Below are 13,004 nucleotides of genomic sequence, written 5' to 3' on the forward strand. Positions count from 1 at the left end.
GGCAGTAGGACCTCTGAAACGTTGGTTAACATCGACCAGACTACACAGCGCAACAACCCAGAAGACAGAAATCTTCATACTCATCGCCCTGATGACGGAGGCAGTAGGACCTCTGAAACGTTGGTTAACATCGACCAGACTACACAGCGCAACAACCCAGAAGACAGAAATCTTCATACTCATCGCCCTGATGACGGAGGCAGTAGGACCTCTGAAACGTTGGTTAACATCGACCAGACTACACAGCGCAACAACCCAGAAGACAGAAATCTTCATACTCATCGTCCTGATGACGGAGGCAGTAGGACCTCTGAAACGTTGGTTAACATCGACCAGACTACACAGCGCAACAACCCAGAAGACAGAAATCTTCATACTCATCGCCCTGATGACGGAGGCAGTAGGACCTCTGAAACGTTGGTTAACATCGACCAGACTACACAGCGCAACAACCCAGAAGACAGAAATCTTCATACTCATCGCCCTGATGACGGAGGCAGTAGGACCTCTGAAACGTTGGTTAACATCGACCAGACTACACAGCGCAACAACCCAGAAGACAGAAATCTTCATACTCATCGCCCTGATGACTGAGGCAGTAGGACCTCTGAAACGTTGGTTAACATCGACCAGACTACACAGCGCAACAACCCAGAAGACAGAAATCTTCATACTCATCGCCCTGATGATGGAGGCTGTATGACCTCTGAAACGTTGGTTAACATCGACCAGACTACACAGCGCAACAACAAAGAAGACAGAAATCTTCATACTCATCGCCCTGATGATGGAGGCAGTATGACCTCTGAAACGTTGGTTAACATCGACCAGACTACACAGCGCAATAACCCAGAAGACAGAAATCTTCAGACTCACCGCTGTGAGAACCTCAAGTCTTACAACTGTAAGACTGAATCATGAATACTCTACATGACGGGTTAAGTACAAGATTTGTTGATTAGTTAAGTAACTACTTGATTAAGAACTGCACACATGACTAATAAATTCAGACTCCCTAACTTTATATCTAGCTGAATAAACACCAGTCCAGGTAACTAATTACCTATGTACGCGGTCAATAACTCGTTACTTGTAAGACTAATTATTTGACTAATTAATCACGATCACGATCCTAGTTGTTTTTATGTCTTTTTAATAGTATATCCAAAGTTCTCTCTTTTCACGACGTTTCGGAATGTTTCACAGATTTGTGGTCGGTGTCTAAAACATAGGGGTCCGCAGTGGCCGCGCGGTCTGAGGCGTGGGCCCTGTGCCGCTTGGTCGCTGGGACCGTGGGTTCGAATCCCACTCAAGCCATGGATGTTGTGCTGTCCTGAGTACAGGTAGAGGCCTTGCGACGGGCCTATCCCTCGTCCAAGGAATCCTAACAAATGTCCATAGATCGAGCCAACAAAAAAGATGGGACCCGCAGTGCTCAGGCACTTGAAGAACGGGTCGTTCCCAGTAACCCAGTAATTAGAAGAAACATGGGTCAATCTGTCCTGGTACACTTTACATCTAAAAATCAGACGCTCTGGGAAAGAATTAAGATCTAGTTATATTTAAAAGAAATTGAACGCACTGGAGTCAGTAGTTAATCTAAATTTTGGGACGCATAAGGATTACCGATATTTATTTTAGGAGCAGATACTGAAAGAATTTATATCAAAAATAGATGTGAAACGCAGAAGGAGAAGAAAATGAAAATAAGCAATGTTGTGTAACACAGAACGCCTTTAAAAGCTTTATTTGCTCAAATGTTCGATACATTCCCAGCCCTTAACAGAACCCGGAGGTTCATTACATTGTTTATAAGAGTTCGCCACTTGATCCAATCCTCAGGCAGTCTAATCCAGTCCACATAGTAAAAGTAGATTCTTAAATATACATTTAAAGAAAGGTCACAAATAAAATAAAATATAACAGCAAAAGATAAAATGAAGGAAAGAACGGTATATTACTAATATTTTTTATTTGAAATTTTTTAATTGTAGTTGAAAGAATTTGTGAGGAAGTGGGAGTTGCCTAATCCTAAGCGCATTTACAGGGTCCTCATGGAGAGGCTGAAGAACTGTTGAAAACCCAAAGAACCTGGCTGAGTTAAGCTACGACAAAACGCCCAAGCAAAGGAAATAAAGAGACAGGTACGACAACACTGTGTTGGGCACTCTAATTTCAGTTGTATATTTGATATACACGACGTTCTGGGACTTGACTCTAATACTTTGTTAGGATGATAAGCCATCATTTTAAAGACAAATATTTTATTTAAAAATTATATTATATTTTATATTATTTAAATTATATTATATTTTAATTGTCCCCAATTCGAGTCCAACATCCTAAATTCATCTTAAATTATAAATAATTTGTCCCTATAATGACACTTTTGTTATTTAATCCGGAGACGAAAGTAATGCAAACTCCCAAAATATCGTGTATGCCGAATGTACATGAGTTAACGTACAATGTTTATTCGACATAGAAAAGATAAACAGAAAAACTTACCCACCATCGATGTTATCTTTAATGCATTTCAAGTATTTTTAAATCAGTCTGTATCTACAATAAAGGGGCAAAGAGATATTTAAAGCCACATATTATCAAATCATATTTTCAAAATGTGCTCTCCAAATTGTATTTTGTGGTGCACGATATTTCAACAGTCTGTTCAAAACTTAAGGCACAAACATGCTGACCTATAGTCCACATACGGAGCGCCGTGATGCAGCGGCAACTTCTCCGTCTCTGATGAGTCGCGTGTAGGCTAAACAAAATATTGCATGTGATCCGCACCAAAACGGTAACACTTCATCGTCCCAATTATGGCGGCAGCAAACACTCCTAAAACATCGTTAAACATTTACCTGACTAAACGGAACAATCCAGAAGACAATCATCTCATTACTCGCTGTCATAAGAAACTGAAATCTGAGTCTGTGGAAATTCGATGATTAGCAAAAAGGATTTTGTGTATTTGTCGCGCTCTGTTGTGAGTAAAAGTACAGGTTGGAATTTGTTTAGGAGAGCATTCAGACCTACCACTGATGAACTGACAACAGAATCGAAAAGACAGCAAGAGACGTCATTCACATACAAACACGTCCGATCGGTCGCCTCTCTAATCTCGGCTCGCTCACTTATAAAATACTATTTCATTGAAAACGCTCAACGTGTGAGTTTATATGAAAATGTTCGCACTTGATTCTTGTGCTAGTCAACACATTGTTTATATTTTTAAAAATTTCAGGTGCACTGGTAAATATATGCACCACGTACTTTAACAATCAATAACTCTGAAGATTTGAGGTTTTCACAACGTTCAATATGAAGATTTCCGTCTTCTGGGTTGTTGCGCTGTGTAGTCTGGTCGATATTAACCAACGTTTCGGAGGTCATACTGCCTCCATCATCAGGGCGATGAGTATGAAAATTTCTGTCTTCTGGGTTGTTGCGCTGTGTAGTCTGGTAGATGTCCTCCAACGTTTCTGAGGTCATACTGCCTCCGTCATCAGGGTGATGAGTATGAAGATTTCTGTCTTCTGGGTTGTTGCGCTGTGTAGTCTGGTAGATGTCCTCCAACGTTTCTGAGGTCATACTGCCTCCGTCATCAGGGTGATGAGTATGAAAATTTCTGTCTTCTGGGTTGTTGCGCTGTGTAGTCTGGTAGATGTCCTCCAACGTTTCTGAGGTCATACTGCCTCCGTCATCAGGGTGATGAGTATGAAGATTTCTGTCTTCTGGGTTGTTGCGCTGTGTAGTCTGGTCGATGTTAACCAACGTTTCAGAGGTCACACTGCCTCCGTCATCAGACTACACAGCGCAACAACCCAGAAGACAGAAATCTTCAATAACTCTGAATTTTCACTACGGAATAAATTTATGGGTTTTGCATACTTCATAGAAAACAGATATCATTTACCCAAACATCGTTACCTAACGGTGACGTGTTGTGTTTACTTTGCGCTACGGACTGAATCTTTAATCATTACTTAGATGGCAGCGATTATTTCCTTAAACAGCGTTAACCAGTTGATCTTTTTAATGGTGAAGTGACATGTTTTCTTCGCGGTACGGACTGGATTCTTAAATATTATTCAGACGAACTATGATTCTCGGAATAAACAGCGATTATTTCCTTAAACAGCGTTAACCAGTTGATCTTTTTAATGGTGAAGTGACGTGTTTTCTTCGCGGTACGGACCGAATTCTTAAATACGTAATATTTAGACGAGCTTTGACTTCAAAAGGTTAACCAGTTGATCTTTTTAATGGTGAAGTGACGTGTTTTCTTCGCGGTACGGACCGAATTCTTAAATACGTAATATTTAGACGAGCTTTGACTTCAAAAGGTTAAGCAGTTGATCTTTTTAATGGTGAAGTGACGTGTTTTCTTCGCGGTACGGACCGAATTCTTAAATACGTAATATTTAGACGAGCTTTGACTTCAAAAGGTTAAGCAGTTGATCTTTTTAATGGTGAAGTGACGTGTTTTCTTCGCGGTACGGACCGAATTCTTAAATACGTAATATTTAGACGAGCTTTGACTTCAAAAGGTTAAGCAGTTGATCTTTTTAATGGTGAAGTGACATGTTTTCTTCGCGGTACGGACTGGATTCTTAAATATTATTCAGACGAACTATGATTCTCGGAATAAACAGCGATTATTTCCTTAAACAGCGTTAACCAGTTGATCTTTTTAATGGTGAAGTGACGTGTTTTCTTCGCGGTACGGACCGAATTCTTAAATACGTAATATTTAGACGAGCTTTGACTTCAAAAGGTTAAGCAGTTGATCTTTTTAATGGTGAAGTGACGTGTTTTCTTCGCGGTACGGACCGAATTCTTAAATACGTAATATTTAGACGAGCTTTGACTTCAAAAGGTTAAGCAGTTGATCTTTTTAATGGTGAAGTGACGTGTTTTCTTCGCGGTACGGACCGAATTCTTAAATACGTAATATTTAGACGAGCTTTGACTTCAAAAGGTTAAGCAGTTGATCTTTTTAATGGTGAAGTGACGTGTTTTCTTCGCGGTATGGACCGAATTCTTAAATACGTAATATTTAGATGAGCTTTGACTTCAAAAGGTTAAACAGTTGATCTTTTTAATGGTGAAGTGACGTGTTTTCTTCGCGGTACGGACCGAATTCTTAAAAGTAATTCAGAATACAGAACAACACCAGTCTGTTTCAGGTACCCCGGAGTGTCCAGTCCACAGGTTGTCACATCGACCAATCCCCTACGCTGGACTGACCGTGAGCCAAAAGACTCAAGACGACCGCGGCAAGAAAATGGAAAAGTTATTTCTGGAATGACTGTAAACTTTTTTGTAATTGGATAAGCAACTAACCAAGTTGATCGATTCCTATCCAAAACATATCTATGTTAAAAAATTAAAAAGTATCAATTTTTAATAAAGGAGGAGCGCGGACAGGGCTTAAATGCCTGACTGCTGGCTAGAAGTCAGAACGCATCCGGAAGGTCCTGCGACCGGCCAACTGGACCATGGTTTTCCATGGTCTTTCCTCGGTACTAGAGCAAATGCTGAGTTGGTACTCAAATTCCACATTGCTCTGCATGTCTCCCATGCAGTCCTCCCAGTGCTAACATAAAAATTCCGCTCCATAATAGCCCCTCCCCCCACATCAAAATAAATATTTTCCCTAGCGACACCCTTCCAAGGCCAATATCAAAATTCAAAATTAACGCAAAGACCCCAACCAACTCCCCCCCTACTCCATTTCTTAACCCATCCTGTCTCCTTCTAAATCCCTTGACCTTACTAAACCTATCCATACCAGAAGGACGAGCGGGCACTGTCTGGGAACATTCGTAACCTCAAATCAACTTTATGCCCCCCATTTATAACAGTAGTGTCTAATGCTACTCCCCCCCCACCCATCTTCTCTCTCTCTCTTCGGGTTCAAACGCTTTACATAAATCCATAGTTATTCTGAGTTATGACACGCATTTTACATTACATTTTTAAGGACCCGCTCACATTTTTATTTTTGTTTTCCCCAGTTTTGTGTAAGTTTCCAACTGCAGTAGAAACAATGCAGCAGTTTTAACTTCAAACTCTTTTCGTTGTAGAAGAATGCTGAAGACTTGTTGCAGATAGACGCGATCCCCGAATGGTGACAAGAAACATGTAGACGACAGGCGCCACTGATGGGAGTCTCGGCGTAGCTGTCGTCGAACGTGGGGGGTCAGGGTTCAAGTGTGGGAAACATGGCTGATCTCATAAATATTCATCGGCTGTTCGACTTTCGAAACTGGTTTAAGACAGTCTACTCCTCGTCTAAAATGACCTATTTTTCCCGTGTCTCGGACACGAAGAGGTTTCCATACGAAGATTATTAATTCAATTTTTATTTTAGCCTCTCATTCGAAGCCTTTGAGATTATTATTTCTTTTCGCAAAGTTTTGTAGAATATTTGTTCATGCACTAGGATCAAACTCTGTCCCTGAGACTCATTACAGTAGCTACTGAAGAACGCAATGTAATGAAGTACTACACTAATGTATGAAGTGAAGCTTTCGCGGCGACTGAAGCTGATGAAAGATTCTCGGGTTACAAGCCGCGTCAGGTGGCTGAATGAACCACATCTTCATACAACGTTTCGAGAACAATCTCTGCTCTCATCCTCAGAGCTGCTGGGTAACGTATCCGATACTCTGTTGCGCGCTGCCTGATGGGAACTGGCATTCGAGGTCACGTGCTCGTACTCGGACAGGCCACTAGCAACGCCAAACTACCTGACGTCCACCGACAAGAAAATTCTCCGGAACAGAAGGAGCAACTTTTATTGCACATTTTTTCTTTCAGAAGCCTGAGCGTGGCCCTGTTACTTTCAAAATTACAGAGTACTTGTGAGAGTAGATATAAAGGAATGATCACAGAAGTAGACTGGAGTACACTATTAAAACGTTTCTTGGAGAAATTGGTCGTGACAGGATTGGATTAATCTGGCTCCGAGCATGATCCATTAGCTGGATACAAATACTGTTGCGCAACACCCATGTGTTACGATCATTCTTCATGATTATTCTCAGTCACTCACTCATCACATTGGAACCTAACAATGGCCATGTACAGCAGGGACCAGGCTACCTGCTTGCTGATCTCCCTCGTGCTGTGGATAGTTGCACTCGGCACGGCCTGGTCGGTGCTCGGAACGGCCGGGAAGACAAAGCATGACGGTGCGCGCGCAGTGATTGTCACGTGGTCTTCACCAGCGCGCCTATAACTCGCTCGTGATCTGGTTCTCAAGCACCGGTGAAATTCTAGCGTTAAAACGGAATGGATTTAGGTCGGGCGATGCTTCGTGTGGTGTTACCTAGCCTATTATAAAACTTGAAGGAAAATAGTCTCCAAGAGAGACGAAATACGATTATACGTAGGCATTTACCTTTCGCAGATTGAGTAAGGAATTTAGGACTCCCTAAGGACGTGAGAGGGGCTTCGGTTTGCTTCCCCTGAGGATCTGAACTTCATAATTCGCACAGCGGAACAAACGAATGATAAAATAATGTATAAAGACCCAGGAAATTTAATGACTCTAATCATTGTTCGATCTGATTCGTTTATACGATAAAACTTTTGCTTCTGTAGAAACCACCAACCAGATTCGAAGATTTTGCGACTTATTGTTATTTGCAGTGTTAGGAAAACGGAATTATCTGTAGCTCGATATTAATTTGATTCCTTCTAAGCTCTGATGTCATAAAACACACCAATATACACAGACCGACGCGCAGAATGCAACGCCTAAATACTATGAAACAATTCGGAGATCGAACCCTAATCGTCTAGCCCGTAGTCAATCACTATAATGACTGAGCTAACCGACTCAGAGTACACTGTTATAAAGTATTTAAACTTTTATGATCGTCGCCAGACTGTCAAAGCACTGTTACTTTGTCTAGAACCGACTTAAATAGTCTTTTTATGCCATCATGGTTAAGAATTCTTCGCTTTTATTGAAACTTTAGATTAATTAATTATCTTGTTTAATAGAGCATCCCTTTGCGGCTTTCATATGTAAATATTCCACAGATTTCTCTATTAGGTCCTGACCGCCCTGGGTATCATTCAGCCTCTAACTTAATGAGTAACTGGGGCTCATTCTGGGGGGAGAGAGAGAGAAGCAGCAAGTACGTAGTAGTGCCTGGGTTCGTCATACGTCTTCATCGCGTAATTAATCAATAACGACATATATTAGTAACTCATATTCCAATATGTGCTCTATATCTCATTAATTTCATCCTTATTGATTTTATCAGTAATAATTTCGAGATGAGAACAAATTACGAAATTCTTCATTAACTTACATAACTTTCTGCATCCTTTTATAACTTATTTCCTCGTAAGTCCAACAGTCTCCACAGCATTTCGTTCTCTGACTCTCTTAAATCATGTTCTTCTTTAAAATCAGAGGATGGGTTTCATTTTTTTATTGAACAACAGATGTGGTTTACGTTTATTACAAAATAAATATGTTAGAAGTTTTTTAAAACGAAAAAAAATAATATTCTAGTACTGAAAACATGGCCGCAAAGTTACATCAGTAACGTTCAGCTAATATGGTATAAAACATTTCTGAGTTGCCTGCTATTATAAATTGAAATATTTCAAAGTTAAACCTCTACAATATTATCGACTTCAGATTAAAATAAGTAGCCTTTATATTATTTACATTACAGGCTGATACACAAAACAACAAAACGTTGACCCACACTAAAGTCATATTGAGCACGACGTACATATACAGAACAACATCGAATATGTTATTAAAATGGAATAAAAATCTGGAAAAGAACATCGTTTGATATCTGGTAAAATCTGATAAAAAATGTACGCTAAAATAATATATAGAAGTTGTATTTGAGTCGTTTATTGATTTGAATCTTTATATATTGTATACACCTGAGGATGGTTCTTTTAGGAACTGAAACATGTCGTGGAAAAATGATGATCTAATGTAAATCGAATATTTCGATAAAGAACATCATTTGATATTTTAAATATTTTTTTAATGTTAATTATTGTAATATTTTAATATTTAAAAAGAATTTTATTGTGATTAGACGGACAAGATTTAATTTAATATATACTTAAAATAAGTAATTAACTACAGACCTCTTATGTTAGCAACCATGGAACAGAACATAAATTGGGTAATCGGTTATCGGTTAACTGAAAATGCATAAAGGAAATGTTTTATTACATAAACTTATTTAATCATCACCATATTCATCAAATATAAGGCCAAGTGGCCTCTTGCGGTTTCATTCCATCTTTTTCATGGTCTTCCCAGACTTGTCATTCTATTCGGTCTGTAGTTCAAAAGTTGGTTTGGGATTCTCCTATATCCTCTCCTACCTTACTGTCAACCTCACCTTCTCGCGGTGCACCCTGTTACCACAAACGAGGCTCTGACAACCAAGTCATGGCGGTATAACCATTTCATCCGGCTTGGGTAAATACCACCTGAATAAAGCCTGTCCAGAGGCTGGACTTGCTGCATTTCGGCCAGCGACCAAATGACAAGGAAAATTATACTGCTTTCAAGTTTCAAAGAAATACAACCCGGACAACGTATTTAATACTGTGATTAAAGTATTTGATCCGAGCAGTAAACAATAATTACAGTACAGCGGAATCGATCCAAACATATATCTGATTGATTTAATCGAATTATTATTACGCATCTCGACTCATAATTCTCTTCATTCCCCTTGGGAGCTGAAATTCTCTAAGCTTTTGTTTTGAAACATCTTCATTATCTCTTGCTTTCCCAAAAATGTTCTCATAAGCATTTAAGTAGCTTACAACTAAGCTTCTATTGTGTACATGTACATAAGAACTCATGCTCACGAACAATAAAGATTTGCCAGGATTTATCGTTAAACTGAGGAACTAGAAAACAATAGCCTGAATTTAAATGTAAAGAGTGAAGTTGCCCTGTGCACAAAAACCACGTTACGGATGGGCGGAGGTAAAGTTGCGAGTGTACTTATCGACTCTATATGGACGTGGTCAACTCCATGGAAACAGGAACCGACATCCACTGGCTTACAGTCAGCCTAAAAAAAATAGTGGGGAAACTTAAATATACCTCGGTCGTAAGCTTCGTACGATATAAATTGAATTTAGTAAATAAAGAAATTCCTCCCTAAAACTATTTAGAAAAATTATTTCGAGCGTATGATGCCAGAATGGTGTATCAACAAAATGGATGATTTATAAGAGACAGGATGCAAGAGTTAGGAAATGAGAAATGTGGAGCTTTATATGTCTTCACTAAGAATTGTTAGGAGCAGCCTAACAAACGAGATTGAAATTGGCGGGACGCTCAGCGGACACAAGAGAGTCCACTCCTGGATGACAAAACAACATTAAACTGGATCTAAAGGACTGAATTCATCTGGTTCAGAGTAGTATCCAATGGCGGTGACTTTTAATGGACATATATGCCACATAAACGCAGATAAATTTATTTTACTAACTGAGCGAGTATCAGCTTCTCAAAAACGTACTGTGCTCCATGATGTCAGTAATTATGAAAACATATTATCCTTAATTTTGTGTGTAATTATGAGAGTTAAGTTATATTTAGTTTTGTATTGTACCGTAAAAATTTACGTGAAATTCTGAGATCATACGAAATTAAAACAATATCTGAATTACAATGATTTCAATAAGTGCTTTCCTTGAGTTTAAACTTGTTTCGTCTCGATAACATATAATTAACGATTGTGAGAGCTTTCGTTACACAAGGCATGTTTGCATAACGAGGAAGCTATGGCAAATAACACATTATTAAATGTCTGCACATGTATCGTAGGCTTGCTTCTAATTAATTCCTATAACCACACTGACATGGGTGACTAATTCACAATCGTGTTACCAGGTGGTGCTCATGATATATCATGGTGAAACTATGTCGCCGTGAAACCTCAGCTGTGTTTCACCCTCTGAAACACAAAGAAATGCTCCAAAACGGATATCACAGTGTTGTATACCTATAAGCTAATTACGGGAATCATGATAATCACATATAGCACATATATGATTAATTATAAGGTACAATCAGTAGGTTACTAGATAAAGTGTAATAGTTATATTGTATACTTTGTACAGAAACCAAGACTTTCCATTTCCAGCTGTTGTAAGTAGGGGCGACAGGAAGCCATTATGGTGTCTGCTTCAGATAAGTTTATTGAAAAGGGTTCCAATTATATTCACAGACAGAGAAGGCCTGCCGAGGTCAGGACGCCCGAACTTTGACAGGGGCAAAGGGTCGCGGTCCCCGGGGGTTATCGTGTCCTCTAATTGGATCCAGAACCACGCCTTGGGACGACGTTACAGCTTGCATGTAAAAAGCCGTCACTGACGTCACAAGAGCGATATGGAGATTTGCTTATATCCAGTGCATTTCGAAGACACATTAGACATTTCATTTTACTCGTCAGGAGGAAACTCTGCTGGTCTATGCATTTATACATAGCCAACTTTCTTGTATTCATCTGTATTATTAAATAAATCATCAACTTTCGAACGTCTTCTCGTCAGACTAGGCAGTCATCTTTTAAGCTGTGTATTCAAACCTACCATCGCCGACCATCATTCCTAGCCGCTCGGGAATACTGGAATCCTGCGGGACTGGCCGATCCCCCGGGATACAACAACAGTATAAAGTTAACCACACGTGTAAACGCTTATGACACTCCACTTCCTACTATGTTAAAACATTCTTTGTGAACATTGACACAAGGTGCGCTGCGAAATTATTTCTAAAATACTTTGTGGATGTAATGATATTTGGCAATAATTTTCACGTCGAAGTGAACTGGTCACGATAAATATGTAAGAGATATTCCAAAAAAAAAATTATGTTCATTATAATAACCTTATCAGTTGTTCATCGCTGTCAAATCTGACACGGTGGTATTCCTCGGTGTGTTCACGCAAAATTAATTTCTTCTCCAAAGTCTCGTTGATGCTACAAATTTCCGACAGTTGATACAACTCTTGTCACATAGTCTACAAATGTAAATTAATTAAGTACTTTTAAAATCTGACTCTTCTTACTGGGTTTACAGAAATTCCCAATTCGATAACCGACCAGGACGCCCATTACAGTCTATGAGATTATTTGTAGTTTTTGTCAATCGTTACAAACGAATGTCAAGATAGAACTGTGAAAAAAAAAATCTAGACAGATTTATCCTCAACATTTCAAAATTTAACTGCATGAGATCATTTTTTACATTAAAAAAGCAAAAATTTATTTATTTAATTATTCATTCACTTGTAAATTTGAGTTCTCTACACAGAAGACTTTATCCGTCTAACACTAGGATTTTTTCGCAAAACACAGTCTCATAGAATTATTTCTAACAGCTACACAGAGTTTATTATTACGACTAGAAACCCATCCATCCCTTTCCTATAGTATCCGTCATTAAATTTCGTGCTTCAAGGACATAGCAATTTCATGTACCGTTGGGATACAAACAGAGTACCCCAAGCGAGTAAATACAACACAGAACTCACATCATACAATTTTTTACGGCTACTATTGTCCCACTAATATATACAATTTAATTACGAACTAATGAGATTTACAGGACTACAGGTTTATCCAAAGCAAAATCACAAGCTAGATATTAAAATACTACAGCATATCTGATATTCATTTTTTCCAAAGCAAATATTATAATGCATGTAACTTAGTACATGATTAACAAACGCTGTTATCTTAGCTGTATCCTAAAAGCTTATAAAACAGGCTAATTTAAGCAATATATTTAAATTTTGTAAATTGTTATGAATGGAATTACAAAGTAACTTTTAGTAACAACAGTTGCACAGATTTTATTGTGTTGAATATCAATCATAAGAAGTGATATTGTACGTACAAGCAATTAGTGACAGTGATACTCCAAAGAATCGACGGATAATAGCAAATTTTCAAATATAGTGTTTCTGATATT

At 38.8% G+C, this 13,004-nt stretch overlaps 1 protein-coding gene and 1 long non-coding RNA gene across 22 annotated transcripts in view; one reads left to right on the top strand and one right to left on the bottom strand.

The window, feature by feature from the left end:
• LOC147870838 (uncharacterized) overlaps positions 1-13,004 on the bottom strand; it is a 144,517-nt gene that overhangs the window by 98,780 nt on the left and 32,733 nt on the right. The window lies entirely within an intron of this gene.
• LOC147870843 (uncharacterized) lies at positions 884-8,432 on the top strand. Its single transcript, XR_015533113.1, has 3 exons — positions 884-937; positions 2,048-2,144; positions 5,196-8,432. It is a non-coding gene; the product is annotated as an uncharacterized LOC147870843 (long non-coding RNA).

Source organism: Zootermopsis nevadensis, unplaced genomic scaffold, assembly GCF_977971745.1.
Source record: "Zootermopsis nevadensis isolate Lab colony 2312 unplaced genomic scaffold, Znev_1.0 Znev_ptg000093l, whole genome shotgun sequence".
In the NCBI taxonomy this organism is placed as follows: Eukaryota; Metazoa; Arthropoda; class Insecta; order Blattodea; family Termopsidae; genus Zootermopsis; species Zootermopsis nevadensis.